Here is a 21,644-nt window from a genome sequence, read left to right as displayed (position 1 = left end):
TGTTGTGGATATGTTTCTGGGAATCCTGCAGAATGAAACATACAATAGCATTTAACATACCCGCATTTAACATAGATTTAGGCTTCTACTGTATCAGAGCAATCCAAAGACCCAACATATTCTCCTTTGTGCTGTTACTGTACATACCTAAAGAAACAAAATTCTATATCCTCTAACTTTCACAGTTTAGACCTTTCATTAATGCAGATTTGTTTTCATCCTAATTGGTCCATATATATCATATTTTACCATACTACTTGCCCTATTTTCCCTAAGAATCTGAGCTCAGGGTACTCTAGTGAATTTTTAAATTTTTATTTTATATAAAGTATGATTAAAATTACCTATGAGTACTAAAACAGGCTATCTAATGGAAAGAGTAGTAGCCTGGGTATCAGGAGCTCTTGGCTTTTTCTCAGCTCTATGTGCTATCTGTGGAATTTAGGGGCAAAACACTTCACTTCTCCAGGTCTCGGTTTCCTCATCTGTAAAATAAAGGAATAGAGCTAGATGACTTCTAAGATAGAAGATCTTATTCAGTTCTAAATCAATGTTCTTATTATTTTACCTCTTTAAGGCTGAATAATAGATTATAACACACTGCCCACTTCACAAAGTTATTGAGGGTCAAGTTAGAAAATATTTGCTAATATACTTTATAAACTATAAAGCACTATACAAAAGACACTATTAATATTTGGACCCAGCTTCAGCCAATACCATGCCATATAAAAAAAAGAAATCCTAAGCTAGGGAACCATTAATGATCATTAATAAGAAAAAATAGAGACCATTCAAAAATCCCTCTCTAAACCATATGATTATTTTCCTAAAAGAACATATGAAAACTTAAAAAATTCTATCTCACAAATTAAGATTATGAATATACAGAAAAACTCCTGTCAGTCTCACACACACACACATATACACACTCACATTTACCTCAATAGGCTGCTCCTCCAGTTCTATATGCCTTTCTATACTGCTCTACTGAGTGAAGGCAAAATTTCTCTCTGAGCTCAGCAGATGCAGCAGCTGTAGCAGCCTCTGCCACAGGAGAGCGGCCTAACAAAATCTGCTCGCAGCCTCCACACAGTGGGTGGCAAGTTATTTGCATATGAATGGCCATTTCCATTTTGCTACTAGTGAGTAAAGCGCATTGGCCCTTCCTTCACAATAACTTCCTTGTATTAAAGGAGTTAACAGAGGCCTTCCTTTAGCACGCTGAGGGAACTGAATATTCCCTAGACATATGTGTGCACCTGGATTGTGCACCGACACATACATGTACACATATGACTACATACACACATCTAGGTATGTGATTCTGGAAATGTGGGACACTTTCTGGTTCTACCCTCAAGTTATAATAGAACTTGGACACACCATAGGACCTTAGATCTAGAGTCAGAACGAAACTCAGAGGCTTCGAACCCACTCCCCTGATTTTACAGGGGAGGAGAGAGAGATCTAGAAGCAGTCTGTGACTTGCTCAAGATCACTTAGGTGAGGGGGTCCAAATGGGATTTGAACTCAGATCTTCTGGCTCTGTTGCCAGTGCTTTTAAAAGGGCAAGTTCTACTCAAATATAAAATGGACAGTTTGCCTTTATCCCATCTGAATTATCTTGGGAAGATTCTGAAGATCGCCTGGCAAGATAAGATATGGGACACTGAGATCCTTTCTCAAAGTATAGCTCTGATGCATACTAGTCAGTCCATACTCTGTAGAATAAAATCCTACAAAATTTTTTTTCTAACCTGACTGTTGGTTAGTCAATCAACAAGAAGTGAGCACCTACTCTCTGTAACACTACAAAAAAAGGAATCTTCTAAACTGGACTTTCAAAATCCCAATGAAATGGGATTTCCTTTTTGTTTTTATTTTTTTCCTATAATTCTCACATCTATTAGCAGAGAAAGGGGATAGGTACTATAAGCAAAAGACTTACTGTAACAAAGGGCTACTTTTCAAATAAGGCAAGAGATAGACTCTCATTAAGAAAAGGAACATTCCATTTGTTGCTCAGGCTTTATTTAGCTGACTCTTCCTGGTCCCATTTGGGTTTTTCTTGGCAAAGATACGCTGTGTTTTTGCCATTTCTTTTTCCAGCTCACTTTTTTCTCATATCATTTTACAGATGGGAAAACTGAGGCAAACAGGGTTGTAACATTAGTGGTTGGGGAAAAAATTGCTCTCCCCACATGTACGTGTTCAGCCAAAAATGTCTGCTCTCCAGGAGCTATGGATGGGAGGTAATAGAGACAGAAACACAGACGGACACAGACACACAGCTAATAAGCATCTAAGGCCAAATCTGAACTCAGGAAGATGTGTCTCCCTGACTCCAGGCTGGGCACTCTATCTAGTGTGCCAGCTAGTTGCCCAGAACATTTCCCAGTGCTCTATTAAAATAAGTGTGCATCTCACACTCAAGAATGAACTATGGACAGGATTTCTAAGCTGTCAGTAACATTCTTGCAGTATTACAAGATTAGCACGCTCGCTAGAATCAGTACCTGTTAAGCTCCAGGTATGTGGGTGACAAGTCATAATCCTTGGCCAAAGAAGCCCCTGTATATAATCAAAGACGTATTTCCAGGAAGATACTGTGACTCCAGAGGAATGTTTTGGAGGCTTATAAGTGAGAAGCTAATGTAGGTCAGATGTGAACAGGAAACAGTTTAAAAAAACAGTATTTACCTATAGGAAAAGATGTTGAAAGGAGGCATTCCCTTAATGCTAGGATAAATGATATGTGAGAATGAAATGTACAGAGGACACAGGAAGGAGCCTAGAGCAAAATATTACGCCCTGGAGCTGAGAGAGTCCACGTCAGTCTGTGTTTCTGTCTCCACTCCCTTCCATCCATAGCTCCTGGAGGGCAAACAAATTCTTGGCTGACCAACTATGTGTGGGAAGATCGATTTTTTTCCCAACCACTAAAGCTGTGCACAGAACTTCTTAATGAGACTTGTTTCAAGGTCATACATTTAAATCTGATGTTGAAGTCTTGCAAAACTAACAACAAATGACTTACCCACTTGGGGAGGGGGTTTTAAGAGGAAGGGAGGGGAAAGGTTAACTGCATTGATTTGCTATTTTTATTCTCTCTCTTAATGTGAAAGGCATTAAATTACCGTATACCTAACAAAAATCAGTAAATTGTGAAAATAAATAAATTGTCAAGAAATCTTCTTTTGGAAAAGGGGAAGACAATTCAAAAAGAACATCACAATGGAAAGAGTGAATTAATTTCAGTTGTGCAACACTTTCTGTTTGGCAATTTTCCCAGGGCAGACTACCATCAGGGCCAACTTTACTTAAAGACAGACGAGGCTACTACCTTTTTCCAGTATTTTAAGGACCTATGGAATGAAAGATAATCATTTACTACTGGGCTATTCATGACAATCACCTAAAATGCTTAACTTCACAGAGACGAAAAAGGTAATTTGCACTATAACTTTCCCTCTCCAATCCCTTAAATCCTTTCCTCCCAAGTGGCTGACAATCAATAAACATTTAAGCATTTATTAAAGTGCCTGTGATGATGTGTTGGGTACTAGAATGTCATTCCTTTAGCTACAAATTATAATCCTAGTTGAAGGGATGTTAAAAGATATAGTGGAGAGGGGGGAGGGAAATTGTATTTGGAGTCACAACACCTGGATTAAATTTCCTGTTCTGCTACTTATTATCTGTGTCAATTTGGGCAAATGGAATTGCCATCCAGAGCACCAATTTTTTATGTGAGATCAATTGGGATGGACTTGGCTCTTCTCAATAATGCAATGATTCAAGGCTAGGATGACAGATGCCATCCGCATCCAAAGAATGAACTGGGGGACTGAAAACAGAAGCTTACTATTTTCACGTTTTGTTACCTTTTCTTTCTTGTGGTTTTTCCCTTTTGTTTCGATTTTTCTTTCACAAAATGACTAACAGAAATATGTTTTAAATGATTATACATATATAACTTTTATCAGATTGCTTGCTGTTTTGGAGAGGGAGGAAAATAGGGAGAAGGAAAAAATTTGGAATTCAAAATCTTACAAAAGTGAATGTTGAAAACTATCTTTACATGTAATTTAAAAAAACACTATTAAGTGAAAAATTAAAGGATTATTACATTAAAGTAGGAAAAAAATCCTAAGATTCTCATCACATCTTTCTTACTTTGAACAATTATTAGAACAATATTTTCCCTGGTTTCTTTTCCTCTAGTCCTCCCCCTCTCAACAATTCATCCTTCAAATTGAGGAGTAATTGCCTGAGAAAATAGAGGTTTGGAAGAGCAGAGGTCTTGATGGGAGCAAAGAATAGGTAAGAAGAGTGAATCATGCGGGCAGGTAGAATGATAAGCAGCTATGATCAGAGAGTAGAATGTCAGAATTTCTAATTAGGGAAATAAAACACGTATAGTTAATGGAAAATGCCAATGTGTTAGCATCCCTCTGTGTGGCTGAGTTGGGTGAAGGAATAGTTCAAGAGATTGAGAAAATGTGTGGTTAGAGAATTTGAAGGAGTTTTGGCAGGGATATAAAGGTCCCTTATATAAGAGCAAGAGTTGGGGAGGAAAGAAAGATGGTAACCCAAGAAGTGAAATTCTTGAGAAAGGAGGGACACTGACTTATAGTATACTACAAGTTATGGGAATGAAATACAAATTCTCCATTTCTGATGCAGCATGGGACTCTCCTTATTGGTGGAGACAAATTCTCTGTATCCCCGAAACCCAGCCCGTGTGTGTGTGTGTGTGTGTGTGTGTGTGTGTGTGTGTGTGTGTGTTAGTTATAGTAAGTAGATACACAGACAAATGCATGGCTGTTATACCTTCAGACAAATATACATATAACATTATGGCATATGACTTTAAGAGCAGTTTTCTGGCTGTAATATTTATAGTCATAATGGCTGACTCTTAATCCATGTTGAATTAAAATGAGTAGTCATTTAAAGTGACAGTCTATGGGAGAAACAACATTTTTATCTAGGTATATATTTTGATTCAAAGAAAAATAAGTGATTTCCATACAAACCATTTGCGTGGCAATGCCTAACAGCTAAATTTTCTAATTAACTGAACTATGACCTAAAGCAAGTCCCTTAACCTGTCCGGGTGATTAGATGAGCTCAAAGTTCCCTTTTAGTTGTAACATTCTTTTATTCTATTGTTTCCCAATTACCCAAACATGGCCAGACATGTATATCATTCCTATTATCATAGCTAACATTTTTATAACTTTATAAATAAAGCACTTTACGTGCACTGTCTCATTTGAGGCAATGAGACAGCGGTTGTGATGACAACCACCCTGTGATGTAAGTACAACTGTTAATCCCATTTTACAGATGATAAAACTGATGATCCAAAAAGTAAAGAAAAAATTACTTTAGTTGTATTTTGTTTTTCCAAGTACATGCAAAGATAGTTTTCAACAATGACCTTTGCAAAATCTTGTTTCAAATTTTTCTTCCTCTCCTCTCCCCACTCCACAAGACAGCAAGCAATTCGATATAAGCTAAACATGTGCAATTAAGAAAAATTTTCTAAGATTTATACTTTCTCCTACCTTAGATCCAAATATTCTCCTGCTTGGACAGAGCAATTATAGAGACAAACTCTATCCCTCAAAAGAATACCACAAATGATTTACCATTTTATTATCTGGTCTCACTTTGTACTATACCTTACTGTAGCCAAACTGATCTTTTAAAATCACATTTCATGGCTGAAGATTCCTGACTAAAATAGATGCTTAAATGGAGGTAGTCACCTACTCCAGCAAAAAATTTGAATTCACCCCAAGTCAATGTCTATTAAGATCCAATTATCAAGAAACAATCAAGAAACCACAGCAAATTAATTATTCTCCCAGAAATGCATGGGTCAGCCCAAACCCCACAGACAACAGTAAAGAGGGCTGCCAGCAAACCCAGAACTAGCAGAGGCAAAGTTTCATAGCAAGACCAAAGTAGGGCCAGAGACAAGTATATCCTAATCACTAGGCTGTGTCAAGAAACAGGATCCAAGAGCTCTATCCCACTCCCCTACTTTTTCTGTCCAAAGGAAGCTGCAAAGAGGTAGAAATAGACTTTGGAAGGCGCTGGAAATCACAATAACCAGTGTAGGCACAGACAAGAACACCTTAGTTCTGAAGTCCTTAGCATTCTGTTTTAAGACTCTATAGAGGGCCTGGAAGATCCAGGGGTCTGAAATTCTAGTATCTACAAGGTATCTGATGCAAGAAGGAAGATGCAGAAATCCAAATGACTCAGGGCAAGATCAGACAGGCTGACTACCCTATCCAAAAGCAAAGAAAGAAATGGAGCTAAGTCCTGGTAGAGAGCCCCAATTCAGAAAGTAAATCTGGAGATATGAGTAAACCAAGAAAAATCCTGACCAGTATCAAAAATTACTGTAACACTATGAGATCCCCCCAAAGAAAAAGAAACTCTAAACTAACTGCAAATAGGGATTCAAAAACAAAGTGGATTTTCCACAAGGATCGCAAGAATACCTGGAAGAAGGAGTGACTCAAAAAATAAAATGAAATCTTTGAAGGAAAGAATTGGAAAGAGAATAAAGATTGTAATAAAGTAAGTGGTAAACTCGTCCAATTAATGTGCTCCCTAAAAAATCAGAATGTATAAAACAGAAATCATTGGTTCCATGAGACAAAGAAAATTAGAACAAAATCAAAAGATTGAAAAAGTAAAAGAAAATATAAGGTATTTGATTAAAATTTTTTTTGACTTGGAAAACAAGATAAGGAGAGATTACTTAGGAATCAATTGGACTTTCTACAAACAATGATTTTAAAAAGTTTTGTTATTGACATTTCTAGAAATCCAAAGGAAAAGCTACTTAGGTTTACTAGAATCAGAGAAAGAAATAAAGATGAAAAGAATCCAGTGATCACCTCCTACCAAAAAACCAGTAATGAAAAATCCCAGGAACATCACAGATAAAATCCAGAGTGCTCATAGGTAATTTAAAAAATACTAATAGCATCTAAAAAGAAACAGCTAAAAGTATCAAGGAACTACATTCAGGATCACCTAATAGTTTCTACTAAAAACTGGAAAACCTCTAAATACAATAATCCAAGCATTTAAAAATATATAAGTTTACAACCAAAAATAACTTAATGTAGCCTGTGTAAAGCTGAGTATAATCCTACAGGAGGACAAAATGGATCATTAATGGAATAGCTAGCTTTTTAGCACTTCTGAAGAAAAGGCAGAGCTAAATAAGAACTGAAATGCAAAGATAAAGGTCAAGATAAATCTAAAAAGGTAGGTTTATAGTTCCAATTGTTCAATGATGAAGAGAGCCATATACACCCAGAGAGAGAATTGTGGGAACTGAATGTGGACCACAACGTAGCATTTTCACTCTTTCTGTTAATGTTTGCTTGCATTTTGTTTTCTTTCTCTGTTTTTTTCCTTCTTGCTTCGATTTTTCTTGTGCAGCAAGATAACTGTACAAATATGTACACATATAGTGGATTTAACATATATTTTAACATATTTAACATGTATTGGACTACCTGCCATCTAGAGGAGGGGGTGGGAGAGAAAGAGGGAAAAATTTTGAACAGAAAGCTTTTTAAGGGTCAATGTTAAAAAAATTATCCATGCATATATTTTGTAAATAAAAAGCTTTAATAATGTTTTTAAAAGGTAGGTTTATTTGAGTTATTGGAAGGAACTGGTTGATGGTGTAATGCTGACATTCTAATAGGAAGAAAACAAAAATTTTTAGAAACTTAATGCTCTGAAATACAGAAGTAATTAAATAAAAACAGAAAATTGGTAGTGGACTGGTTGTATTCTAGAGGACTTAAAGGGGGAAAGAAAGGGGAGAATAAAGAAATACATTAAGGTAGGAAAAAAGAAAGAAAAAAATGAAACCGTATTTCTCAAATTTGAGAGTATGAGTCATACAAAATAGAAGGAAGGAGGGTAATAAATATCAGATAAATCTCATTCAAAAACAAAATGGACAAAAAAAAATTGAATCTCACACATTCACCAACATACAGAGACATGATTTTGGTACAAAAATACACCAACCAAGGAAAGAGGAGTATTTAAGAAGGAGGACAGTACTCCTTAAGATAAGAAATAAAAGAACTATCACTTTTGGAGATGCCCATCTTTGGAAGAAGGGACAAACAAATTGTAATACATAAATGGAAAGGAATATTATTGTAAAACTGACAGAAAGTAAAGTGAAGAGAACCAGAACAATTTACCCAAAGATAATAATAAGGTAACGATAAACAGCTCTAAAGGATGGACTAAACAATAACCAGCTGTGGGGAACAGAGTTTCATAATACAGGTGTAAAATTTAAAAAGAGAGCCATTGTAACATATTTTTAAATGCACAGAAGAGAATAGGAGAAAATACAAAGAGAAACACAGATTAAGCAGGACAATTCTGAAAAATAATGTACAGAATTTTTGTATTTTTTAAAGCAAGTGATTATGAAATGGAGATTAAGGATTTTATATAGGCTCTCATGTTCTATTGTGCCTATAAAAATGTTCTCTTTATTTTTAAGTTCGGAATAAAATGTTTTCAAAAACAAAATTATTAAGACACCATTCTTACCCACTCCTTTATAAAATCTGAATAGTACAGATATAAGCTATACATTTGTTCCTGATTCTGAGCATTATCTAGTAAGCTCTTTAAATTATTTTAAGATCTTGAATAAAAAGCCACAAAGAAACAAACTTCATTATTTGTTTTCCACTTCAGAACAAGCTATGAGAAGGCACTATATTTCTGTATTTGAAAAGTGTTTTATATCATTCAAAATGTGTTTCAAGTATTGGGTAAGAGAGAAAAGTCAGAGCAAAGTCATGATAAGAAACATTAAAGCTCTTCAGAAAGTTATAACTAGTATGAGGGGTGGGGGTGGATTTTATCTGGATTTCTCTGATCAAGTCTTCCAATTCACCTGTGAAAGATGTGAACCTTTGTCAGAAAAGGGCATGCCCATGACATCATCAGAGGTAAAGCCCAATTTTAATGGATAGCAGCTGAAGTATCTATCAGACAGGTGTACTTTTGAATTCAGTTCCTCCCACATCTTGAATCACACATTATTTCATTAAAATTAAAAATATAAATGTGGAAAATATATGCCATTGAAATGGAATTGAGCTGAAGGCCACATTTGTATGGCATCTCAGAGCAGAAGCTCACAGCAGATTTCCCCACGTGATGGCTACTTTCAGCAGAGCTAACCCCAGTGCTATTTGCCCAAATTAACATGCCCTCTCCTCCTGCTCAGACCTCATGCCCCAATACCCTTCTGTGCTCTGCCTCTTTAAAGACTTTGGCTTCCTACACAGAGCACCTCAAATCAGGAAGATTTCCTTGACCCTCTTAGTTGTTAATATCTTTTCCCACCTCAAATTAAACATTATTCTGTTGAAATATTGTATCTCCAGCAGAATAGAAGCCCTTTTTGAAAAGAAGGACTGGCTATATATATATGTTGTCTTTGCAATCCTGAAAATTAGCACAGTGCCATAACTACAATAGATACTTAAATGTTGGTTGTTGATTTAAACTGGATCTTAAAAGCATGTAAGGAAGATTCAGTATGATAATAAAATTTATAATTTTTCTTCTCTATCAAATGGATGACTTGTTGCTTCTTGACTATTTCTAATATTTATATAATTTTGAGCATTATAAGCAACTACATTGAGGCCATATCATGAATTCTTCAGGAATATGCCAACAGAATACAAACTGTGATCTGAACTATGCCAAGGTGGAATAACTCTGAGAATAGGCTTAGTATTATTTCACCTCCAGTCTTGCTAATTTCAGAAAAGTGAACCACCCTGTAAGTTAAATGCAAGATAATAATTCTTTTTTAAAATTTATTTTTTATCATAGCCTTTTATTTACAAGATATATGCGTGGATAATTTTTCAGCATTGACAATTGCAAAACCTTTTGTTCCAATTTTTCTCCTCCTTTCCCTAACTTCTTCCCCCAGATGGCAGCTTGACCAATACATGTTAAATATGTTAAAGTATAAGTTAAATACAATAAATGTATACATGTCCATACAGTTATTTTGCTGTACAAAAAGAATCAGACTTTGAAATAGTGTACAATTAGCCTGTGAAGGAAATAAAAAATGCAGGTGGACAAAAATAGAGGATTGGGAATTCTATGTAGTGGCTCATAGTCATCTCCCAGAGTTCTTTCGCTGGGTGTAGCTGGTTCAGTTCATTACTGCTCTATTGGAACTGATTTGGTTCATCTCATCACCAAAAAGGGCCACGTCCATCAGAATTGATCAAGCTAATAATTCTTATCAACCATCTATAAAAGTACTGAGGGTATATAATAAGTCAATGAAGTACCCATACAGAGAATTACATATTTCTGAAGTAATGAGTATAGATAGCTAAATCCTTCCCCTAACATATTATGGCCTGGTATTTCTATTATAAACAGCTTTAAACATGTATTTTTTTAAAAGCCTCATTTTTAATCATCCATAGTTTTTATAATGTTCATACCCTCCTTTCCCTTCAGCCCCAGAGATTTGTTTTCCACAGTGCCCTTAGCCTCTCTCCATCATCCCCTGCAACACCTATTCTAAGGGATTTTTTCAGGAGGTGGACCTTCCTGCAGTTAGGGTGAAGGAGAGGGGCTTTCTTCCTTGCATCCAATCCTGGATAGAACTACACAGGTTCTTCAGGCCATGTGAAGAAAGAGGCAATAAGAATGCTGGGGATGGAAGGCCTGAAGGGATGGAAATCAAATAACTATATCTTTTAAATAAGTGAGCTGATCTTTTTGTAGTGGTAAAGAACTGGAAACTGAGTGGATGCCCATCAGTTAGAGAGTGGCTGAGTAAGTTTTCTATAAGAAATGGTCAGCAGGATGGTTTCAGAAAAGTACTTAGATGAACTGATGCTGAGTGAAATGAATAGAACCTAGGAGAACATTGTACATGGCAACAGCAAGATTATGTGATGATTAATTGTGATGGCCATGGCTCTTTTTAATAATGAAATGATTCAGGCCATTTCCAATAGACTTGGGATGAAGAGAGCCATCCATATTGAGAGAGAGAGTTGTGGATACTGAATGTGGATCACAACATAGTATTTTCAATTTTGTTGTTACTTGTTTGTTTATTTTTTCTTTCTCATTTACCCCCTTTGATCTGATTTTTCTTGTGCTGCATGATAAAGGTAGAAATATGTTTAGAAGAAATGCACATGTTTAGCCTATATTGGATTACTTGCTGTCTAAGGAAGGGAGAAGGTGGGAAGGGAAGAAGAAAAATTCGAAACACAAGGTTTTGTAAAGGTGAATGTTGGAAACTACCATTGCATGTATTTAAAAAAATAAAAAGCTAGTATTATAAAAATAAAATAAATGAGCTGGACAAGATGACCTTAAAAGTAAAAAGGCATCTCAGACGCTTCCATGATGCCACTGGTAGTTCCTAACATTTCTTGTTTTAGAAGAATGGAAAAAGTCATGGCTTCAACATTTTTCTCTTACATTAGGTGATTTTTGCACGAATGCAGAGAACCGTTACTAGAGATATGAGAAGTTTTACGCTGAAAAAACTTGAGGACCAATTACCAATCTGGCAAGTCAAACCTAATTTTCTATTTCTCCAAACCCACAAGAAAAAAGTAGAAATATGCTCAAAATATAAATTCTAAACTTCATAATACACAAATAAGGGTAATCATTCACACAAAATTAGTATTTAGTAAAAGTGCTCATCACAGAGCTATCTTAATTAACAAGCTCCCCTAGAATATATTCATATCACCAAAATTTACCTATAGCAACTGTTTAGAAACAGATCTCTTGCAAATCTTTATAGCTCTAAATATACATCAAATTACTAGTAAAGGCTATTTAAAATAATAATATCCAGCATTTATATAGCACTTTAAGTCTGCAAAATGCCTTCTATCTCATTTTAGCCTTTTGTCCCTGTAAGGAAGGTGCTATTATTATCTGCATTTTGCAGATGAGGAAACTGAGGCAGATAGGTTAAATAGCTTGCCTAGGATCAAACAGCTAGTTAAATATTTGAGGTGGAATATAAACTCAAATCTTAGTTCCTAACACCAGGTCTACCATTCTATTCACTACATCAATATTATCAGCCTGAGGAGAAATTCGACAAAACACATTAGATTCCAATCAGAAGCATTTATCCATATTTTATTTTGGGCAAAGAACAACCATTCCCACTGATAGGAAGAAATTAAGTTATTTAACCTTTAAAGGTCATCTTGTTCAACAAACTTATTTAAAGAAGAGAATAATTAAGGTTTAGAAATAGCATCTGTTGCTCCATTTGGTTTCATCTTCAATCAACAAAATGTCCTTCTCAGGTTAAATTCATTGTTTCTAAACTCGCCCCTATGCTGCTAATCCGAACCCTGACTGAATCACCTCCCTCAGCCTTCTTTCTCCTCTGATTGGAGTTCTGGAGAATGGAATACCCCATTCCTCTCAACACCTTTCTGCATAGAGATGCTCCTGCTTCCCAGCTTCTGTTTGTTGGCCCCATGCCTCCCCTCAAATAAACTGTAAGCTCCTTAAGGCTGGGGCTGTCTTCTTTGTATCCTCAGAGTTTAGCACAGCAGCTGTCTAAAAATGTTTAATGGATCAGATCAGACCAAAGAAGAAATCACCTAGTCCAAGAAACTAGTTGCATTTCACGTCTAGGAAAATGAAAATAAATTATTCATGTGATTGTGATTCTAATAAGCTACAAGCCTTGACTGTTTGTTTTTCCTTAAATAAACCCTAGAATTTGTCCTTCCATCTGTTGATTCTGTACATCTAAGTTATTCTACAGAGCTAAGGTTTAGAAAGATCACTCTGGAGTACTCCTGAATCATTATCAAAAGAAAATTGAATTAAACTGTGCCTCCAAATAAAAGAAAGTAGACTAAGATATTTTGCAAAATATTCAAAGAATAACCATCATTGGCTCTCACTTGTAGAGGATCGTTACAGATTTTCTAGGACAGAACTTTTTAAAAGTTTTCCACTCATTACCCTTTTCACCAAGATATTTTTACACAATCCATAGATATAAGTATATAAAATAGATATACAAATCAAATTTTATTGATAATACTTTGTTATGTATAATATTAACATTTATTAAAGACAAAAGCAAATGTGCATACTAATGAGATAGATGTGCTTATTTATTTTTACATAAAGAATCAAATCTTGGTGTAATATACAATACTTTTTACTGTTTCATTTTTTTCATCACCTTCCATACTGAGTTACACTACCCGACATAGGGTCACACAGTTTAAGCAGCTTTGGTCTAGTACAACCCTTTCACGCTAACTGTAAATCCTCTCAATAATTATCCTCAGTCCAAAAATAAATCTGATTTCTTGGGGGTGAGGAACTTGTCTTAGAATACTATTTTTTAAAAGTGCCTATTACATGCTGGGTACATGGTGAGGTCTACTTATTGACTGAATAGTAATGGGGGAAAAAAAAAGATTTTATGGTAAATTCTCGAAAGTTCAAATAACCTGATACATCATTTTCAAGCATACTTTGATGTGAATGTCATACATGCTCTCTGACCAAATATGCAATTTGTGATGAATCTTTCTACTCTTGTCTTATGTCTAAAGTAAAAAAGGCACTATTTCATTCTATTTAACTGATTTGGAAAGAAAATAAAACTCTTCTTCAAAGAATTAGCAGTGGTAGCCAAAAAAGCTAATGCAATCTCGGGCTTCATTAAGAGGGGAAAAGCTACCAGGAATACAGAGATGATACTATATGTATCCTGCCCTTGTCAAACCTCATCTGGGGTCTTGTGTTCAGTTCTGTGGGCCACTGTTTAAAAATATTGATAAGAAGAAGAGTGTCCAGAGCAAGAGCTAACCAGGATGATGGAGAGACTTTGAGTTCATGTCAGGTAAAGGCAGATTGAAAGTGGAGTGGTGATATTTAACTTGGAGGAGAGAAGCTTCAAGAGAGTTCTTTTTCAAGGACTTTTATGTCTTTCATGAGAGCAAGGGTTAGAGTCGGGTTAGACTTGTTTCATCTGGTCGAAAAGGCGAAGCCAGGAGCAATGGTGAAAAGTGACAGAGAGGCCAGTTTCAGGAAAACTTCACTCACCATTAGAGATGTCCCCAGATGGAACAGGTTCCTTAAGAGGCTCAGGTGCCTTTGAGAGGGCTTTCCACAGTAGCTGGATGACTTCCCTGTCGGGTGTATTACACCAAAGATTCCTTTTGTGGATGTGTTGGAAGAGAAGTCCCTGCCAATTTTCCATCCTGCTAACTATCTAATAGAGGGATTTATATGACTGATTAATTAATGTTTACATCAGCTATTAGACTAATTTAGATATTGAACATGGTAAAATTGATAAACACACAGGAGCCAACTCTAAATGCATGGGTACTTTTGTCTCAGCAAGGACAGGACTTTAACTTGTTATACTTAATGAAGGAGACAGGATTTCTGGGATATAATTCCTTCCATTCTTATCTTCCCTCTTCCCCAAATGTATTCAGTACCCCTAGAAGTAGGCAAGAATTCACCACTAAAATGGTGGATGGAGCTGACTCAAAGTCAGGACGACCTAGGTTCCAATGCTGTGGAATCCTTAAGGAGTAAATTAATCTCGCAGCCTTCCAGACAACTTTTTAAGTCTAGATATTGCAGAGAAATTAACAGTCTATATTGGTAGAGAAGGAATTTTCTTACCTGGAAAGTCTCTAAACTAGTGAAAGCACAGATCCAGTCCCAACCCCTCATCTACAGGGTCATGAAGAGTCCATGTTTTCTAGAGTTCATTCCAAGAATACTTCTACTTAAAGGAAGAGATAGAACTTCCCCTTTTCCTGAGTAGAAATTATATATTTTCTTAAGAGAACACAATATGAGAAATTTCCTAGTTCATTCTCCTGCTTCTAGAATATCTATTTAGAAAACGGTTGATAGCAATCTATCATTAGATAGATCTAATCAATCTATGTACCATCCAATACCTTTGAAATATCTTTGAAGTTAACATTTAAATAGCACTGTAAATCTTAGTACTACAAAAATAATTTTACTATATTGTGTTCTTGTTAACTAATGTAAGTTATTGAGACAATGTAGGTCTCCTTTCCTTATTATCTCCTAAAGATTTATCTATTTTATCTGGCAAGAGCCTATAAGAACTAAATGATCTGAATGTATTTTCCATGGTATATGTCCTATTTATGTATGAACAACCACAAGATTGCTCCCCACCAAAACCTACTTAGAATCTACCAAGTAAAATGAAAAACATGCTCTGAAGATGTAATTGCTTCCTGTCTTGATAACAAACATGTTTTTTCTTGTGACTTTATTTTGCTTGATCATTTAGCGCTTGAGCATGGAATTTTACTAAGTTGAATAGTAATCTGATATATAATCTGATGGCAAGGTTAGGCTACTGTATCTCTTTAGATATACTGTTGTGTCATTTCAGTCATATCCAACTCTTTGTGACTCTATTTGTGGTTTTTTTGGCAAAGATACTAGAATGGTTTTCCATTTCCTTCTCCAGCTCAAAATAGATTGAATACATAAATAAATGGAATAAAATTCAATTTTAGTTTGCCTGACAATATTGAAAACAAACAAACATTATTCATTATTCAATCAGTACCATCATTGGAAAAGACCTTGATGTTGGAAAAGAATGAAGGTTGTTCTGAAGATCAAATGAAATAAGTAAAGTACTTTAAAAACCTTAAAGTTCTAAAAAATGTTATTTATCATTATTATATTTCTCTTTTCTATCAGCCATTACCCTAATTCCAACAGAAGAAAATAAACATGATTAGATTAACTTTTTTTCCAAATTGGAAATGTTTAAAACTATTTCTATTTATGGGCCTGTAATTGAAGTAGCAGAAAAATGGTTATGAAAAAATACCTTGTCTTATTTTTTTTTAAGTGGAGTCTTTTTTATATGTTTAACAAGTGCAATTCTTCAACATATATTTTCACATTTATCATGCTGCACAAGAGAAATCAGATCAAAAAGGGAAAAAAGCAAGCAAGCAAACAACAAAAAAGGTAAAAATACTATGCTATGATCCACACTCAGTCCCCACAGTCCTCTCTCTGGCTCTCTCCATCTTACAAGTCTATTGGAATAGGCCTTAATGATCTCATTGTTGAAAAGAGCCACATCCACCAAAGATGATCATCACATAATCTTCATGTTGCTATGTACAATGTTCTTAGGTTCTAATTACTTCACTTAGCATCAGTTCATGTAAGTCTCTCTAGGTCTTTCTGAAATTTTCCTACTTATCATTTCTTATAGAACAATAATATTCCATTACATTCATATATCATAACTTATTCAGTCATTCCCCAACTGATGGGCATTCATTTAGTTTCTAATTCCTTGCCACTACAAAAAGGGCTACAATAAACACTCCTGCACATGTGGGTCCTTTCCCCTTTTTTATGATCTCTTTAGGATACAGACCCAATAGGGACACTGCTGGATCAAAGGGTATGCACAGTTTGATAGCCCCAAACTGATCTCCAGAATAGTTGTACACATTCACAACTCCTCCAAGAATGTATTAATGTCCCAGTTTTCCCACATGCCCTCCAACATTTATCATTATCTTTTCCTATCATCTTAGGCAATCTGAGAAGTATGTAATTATACTTCAGAAATGTCTTAATTTGAATTTCTCTGATCAGTAGTGACTTGAAACATTTTTTCATATGACTAGAAATATTTTTAAGTTCTTTATCTGAAAATTGCCTAATCATATCTTTTGGTCACTTATTAATTGAAGAATGGTTTGTATTTTCATAAATTTGAATCAATTCTCTATGTATTTTAGAAATGAGGCCTTTATCAGAATCCTTGGATATAAAATTTTTCCCAGTTTTCTGCTTTCTTTCTAATTTTGAGTGCATTGATTTTGCTTCTTAAAAAATTTTAATCTAATATAATAAGAATTGTCCATTTTGCATTTCATAATGTTTTCTAGTTCTTCTTTGGTCATAAATTACTTCTTTCTCCACAGATCTGGAAGGCAGACTACTATTTGTTTTTCTAATTTACTTATAATATCACCCTTCATATCTAAATCATGAACCCATTTTGACCTTATCTTGAATATCTTCTCTTACAATACTATATTAGGAGATAGAAGAGATAGAAGAAAAAGTACTTTTTTAATCCAACTACGTAAACTGCCTTAGAAGAATATTAGAATTAGTAAAACTAAACAAATAAAGGGTTTTCAGCAATAGTTAAATTTTCAAGATAAAACATTTGTGGAAGATGAAAGTGAGGCTGAAGAGAAGGCAAAGATGAAACAGTTCCAAAGAATTGTCAGAGTAATTATGACGAGAATCAATTAATTTCTGACAAATTACTTACAAATTAAAAACAAATCACCATTCAGCCAATTGTGAAAAAAAATATATAAAACTTGAAGATTTCCAAGGACATGGAAAATATTACTTCTCAAGACAGTTCATTTCACTTTTAGATAGCCCAAATTTGTCTCTTAGTAATTTCCATTCATAATTCTTGGTCTTATCCACAGAGGTCAGATAGAACTTAACCTCCCTTCCACATGAGAAGTTATGTCCTCTGTGTAAGTCTTCTCTTTTCCTAACTAACGATGGCTAGGTCTTTCATCTAATCTTCACATGAAAGGGATCAAGGTCTTTCTTTTATCCCATTAGTCTTTTGACAGCCTCTACCCAATAGGTGGCTCCAGATTCTTCCCTTACCTGTTTTATATCATAGTAGCCCCTCAAAGTGAGCATGGTATAATGGAATTTAGCACACAAGCATACCTATTTATTATAGAATAAAAAGAATAAAAATGTCGTAAGATTGTAGATTTAGAGCTGAAAGGGAACTTAGAAGACATTAAATCCAATTCTTACATTTTACATATAAGGAAACTGAATCATAGAGATTAAATGACTTGCTTAGAGTAAAAGAAGCACTAAATGTCTGAGGAAAGAATTTTCCTGATACAAAGTCTAGTACTGTATCCACTAAACCATAAACTATTAAACCACAAAAGCCTCCTTTTCAATATTATCTATAGACATACATTAAACCCTGGCTTCCAAAGGACACAATCCAAAGGCTTTAAATACTTAAGATACCAACAGTATACCAAATTCTTTGCATCAGGAGGTAGCAAATGTTCTTTGCTTACTGTTCTACCAACAGCATTCCATGTAAAATCCAAACATTTTAAAACCTTCTAAAATAGAGTAGATTTTATTAAATGACACTGACGTTAGTAAAGAAGCTTATTAGAATTAGTTTATTCAACATATTTATTAATTAAATATTTCACTTGTTTCTGAATAGCACTATCAGAGATTTGGTGATACTCTAGAGCAGCAGTCTCAAAATCTGTCCGATCACATACCCTATCAGTAAAATAATTCTGAGCTCAGTTTTTTTTTCATTTAAATAGAATAAAGGGAAGAGAAAAACACTTAGAAATGAAAAAGAAGAACTTCATTTTCCATAATTGGGATATGTTAGAAGGATATACAAAAAAGGAGGTGCAGATGAAGAATGCTCATGAATCTCATTCTATCTAAACCAACCTACCATTTATAACAGTATATTGAATTCAATTGCATCCAATTTGTAACACTCTCCTATGGCACTCACAATTCTTCAAAATTTGTTTTGCTTATTGCAAGTATATTTGCCCTAGCTCATTTTGCTTCAAACCAACAAGGAAGAACAAGTGTTTTGACTTGTTTTCACACATCATCATTTCTTTACAAATAAACTTAATTATATGTTGTTACCTTCATTTTGCTCTTCCTCTGGATTAAAAAAAAAACTAATGAAATACAGTAGCAATTTTGTATTTATTTCAATAAAATTATAACAGTTTAAATAGCAAAGATCTTTTGAGGTTTACATATCAGTGAGTGAGGTTTAACAACTCACAGTTTTAAAGATCAATGCTATAATTTGATATGGAGGCAACATCATTTGGTGGAAAAAACACTATTCTTGAATCAGAAGATATTCAAGTTCAAATCCCATCTCTGGTGTATATCTCTGTATAATCAAGGGAAAGTTGATTTGCTGTACTGTTTTCGTCACCCAGCTTCCCAGCTTTAGTTACTCTATTCCACTCTCACTTATCCTACTTATCTAATTCTTTATCAAATCTTGTTCATTCTACCTTCAACATGTCTCATGTATGTCCCCTTCTCTCCATGCAAATAGCCACAGCTCTTTTTCAGGCTCTCGTCACTTTTCAAGAGCTTGGACTACTGCAATAGCCTTATTATTTGGTCTCTCTGCCTCAAGCCTCTCTATATTATATTGCATCCTACACTCAGCTGCCAAAATGATTTTTCTAACTCTGACCATGTAACCAGAACAAAGGCCTTCAAATAAAAAGCAAAAAAAATTTGAATACCACAAGACAACCCTACAACTAAAAACCCCAAGTGAGAATATAAATTATGCCGAAGAGCAAAATCAAACCTACATGACCTACCCTGTAAATATAAACTCAACTTAATAATGAAAAAAATGTGAACACAACAAAAAGTGGCATTTGAAACATTCCAAGAAAGAAATCCAGATCTGAATTTGCTTGTCAAATAATCTATGCAACAAAAATACAAGAAAAGTAAACAATTACAGTGACCAAGAATGACAACAAAATAACTAAGAGACCATTAAGATATTTTTTCCTAAATGCACACAAAAAGGGAAATAGAAGAGATAATGGAGAAACAGGTCTTAAATATCATGATCTAAACTTTACAACATCCTGCCTACAGAAGAGATAGAATGTTTTGTGGAACTAAATCACAGGATAGCTCACATAAAAGGAAGAAAACATGGAATTGGAAGGAAGGAAGGAAGAGAGGGAGGGAGGAAGGGAGGGAGAAAAGAAGGGAGGAGGAAGGAAGAGAGGGAAGGAGGGAGGAAAGAAGAAAGGGAGGGAGGAAGGAAAGGGAAAGAAGGAGGGAGAAAAGAAGAGAGGGAAGGAAGAAGGGAGGGAAGAAGGCAGGAAAGAAGGGAGGGAAGAAGGAAGGAAAGAAGAGAGGGAGGGAGAAAAGAAGAGAGGGAGGGAAGGAGGGAAGGGAGAAATATATGATGTGGCCTAATCAAGTCAAAGGCTTTCAGTAAAGGGAAAATGACTTTTGGAGTTTCTCACAAGGAAGGAAGACAATAGGTGAAGAATCAAAGAGGAGAACTGAAAAAAAGGAGGAAAAAAAAAAGGAAAAAACTTGTTTCAGGGGTGAGAGTATGACCACTGATGAATGTATCCACATGAGAAGAAAGATATTCTAAAAGGAATGCATTAATTTAAATTATTTATTATGAGAAATGAATTTTAGTTATTGGAAACTTACAATAATTGGAAAATTATTGGAAAGTACTTATTTTTAAAGTTATTAAATCAATCCATTAATTTATAAATAATTCAGAGAAACCTATGGTTCAAATCCTTTTATTCTTAAAAAGAAAATAAGATACTATGAAGGATAAGGAAATCCCTATCATATAAATCCAATTATAATATGTGGATGAATTATCACTTTGTTCAATGATTCATGATTCATTATCAGAAAGCACCTGACAATGACCTATTTTCTATATCACATGGCATTCTCCCATCGAGATAAATCTATTTTACAACATTCTTTTTCTTAGTATTAAAAGAATTTTTAGAGCTGTAGCAGAGATCTGTGAGTTAATGCTATCCTTTAAAAGATAAGTCACTAATTCAAAACCCTTTTCCATGCCCTCTAATGTTTAATTCCATCTATCTCAAAGACTGGTCAGAGATGAATCACCAAAACCCATTCTTCATCAACTATTCTAGAATCCACATTAGCAACTGAGACATAATTTGGTAAAATGCAAAAGTACAAAAGGATGTTAGTTCAGCCTCCAGTACAGTATGCAATCTGCAGCAAAATAAACAATATAAAAGAATCCCAAACCAAAGGTAGCCCTGGATTTTGATACTCAGAATCAGCAGATCTTTCCATATGGCTGATATTGGCTGAGTCCATCAACAGTGTACTGGAACTCCAACAAGGGACAAAGCTACAGATATGTTACTCAGACTCACACTCAGATCAAGAATTAGAACTCACACCATGAAGACCACAATCAGACTTTACCTGGCATCAGACTGCTCTCAAAGCACTAAAAACTATAGTCTGCGCTGTCTATGAAATTCTGGAATAATGTAATGCTTATCACCTAGAGAAAGCAGTTACAGAATCCTAGAGAACATAAACTCAGCTGAGACATTTCCTATGGAAGTGGGGAGCAACTGGACATAATAAAGTTGAAAATTAAGAAGTAAGCTAGAAGAATGAGTAAGCAACAAAATAATCTCACTCTAAAAAGCTACTGTGGTAACAGGTATATACTCAAGGATGTAAATCTAGAAGATTATTTCAAATCATCTACAAGCAAAGCTTCAAAAAAAAAAACAGAGCTTAAGTACAGATTCAACCAGGATTGTTGGAATTAATGAAGCAAGAGTTAAATTGCCCAACTTCTAATAGGTGATAAAATCAGAGTGCAA

The 21,644-nt window shown here is 34.9% G+C and overlaps 1 long non-coding RNA gene across 1 annotated transcript in view; it reads right to left on the bottom strand.

Moving 5' to 3' along the window:
* Window positions 1-411: 411 nt before the first annotated feature.
* LOC127564712 (uncharacterized) overlaps window positions 412-21,644 on the bottom strand; it is a 113,282-nt gene continuing 92,049 nt past the window's right edge. The window contains exon 3 of the long non-coding RNA XR_007954342.1: window positions 412-485. This is a non-coding gene — a long non-coding RNA (uncharacterized LOC127564712). The remainder of the gene's footprint in view (window positions 486-21,644) is intronic.

The sequence above is a fragment of the Antechinus flavipes genome, chromosome 5, assembly GCF_016432865.1.
Source record: "Antechinus flavipes isolate AdamAnt ecotype Samford, QLD, Australia chromosome 5, AdamAnt_v2, whole genome shotgun sequence".
NCBI classification, from domain to species: Eukaryota; Metazoa; Chordata; class Mammalia; order Dasyuromorphia; family Dasyuridae; genus Antechinus; species Antechinus flavipes.
Note: the sequence above shows the minus strand (reverse complement) of the source record. Positions and strands in the feature narration are given on the sequence as shown.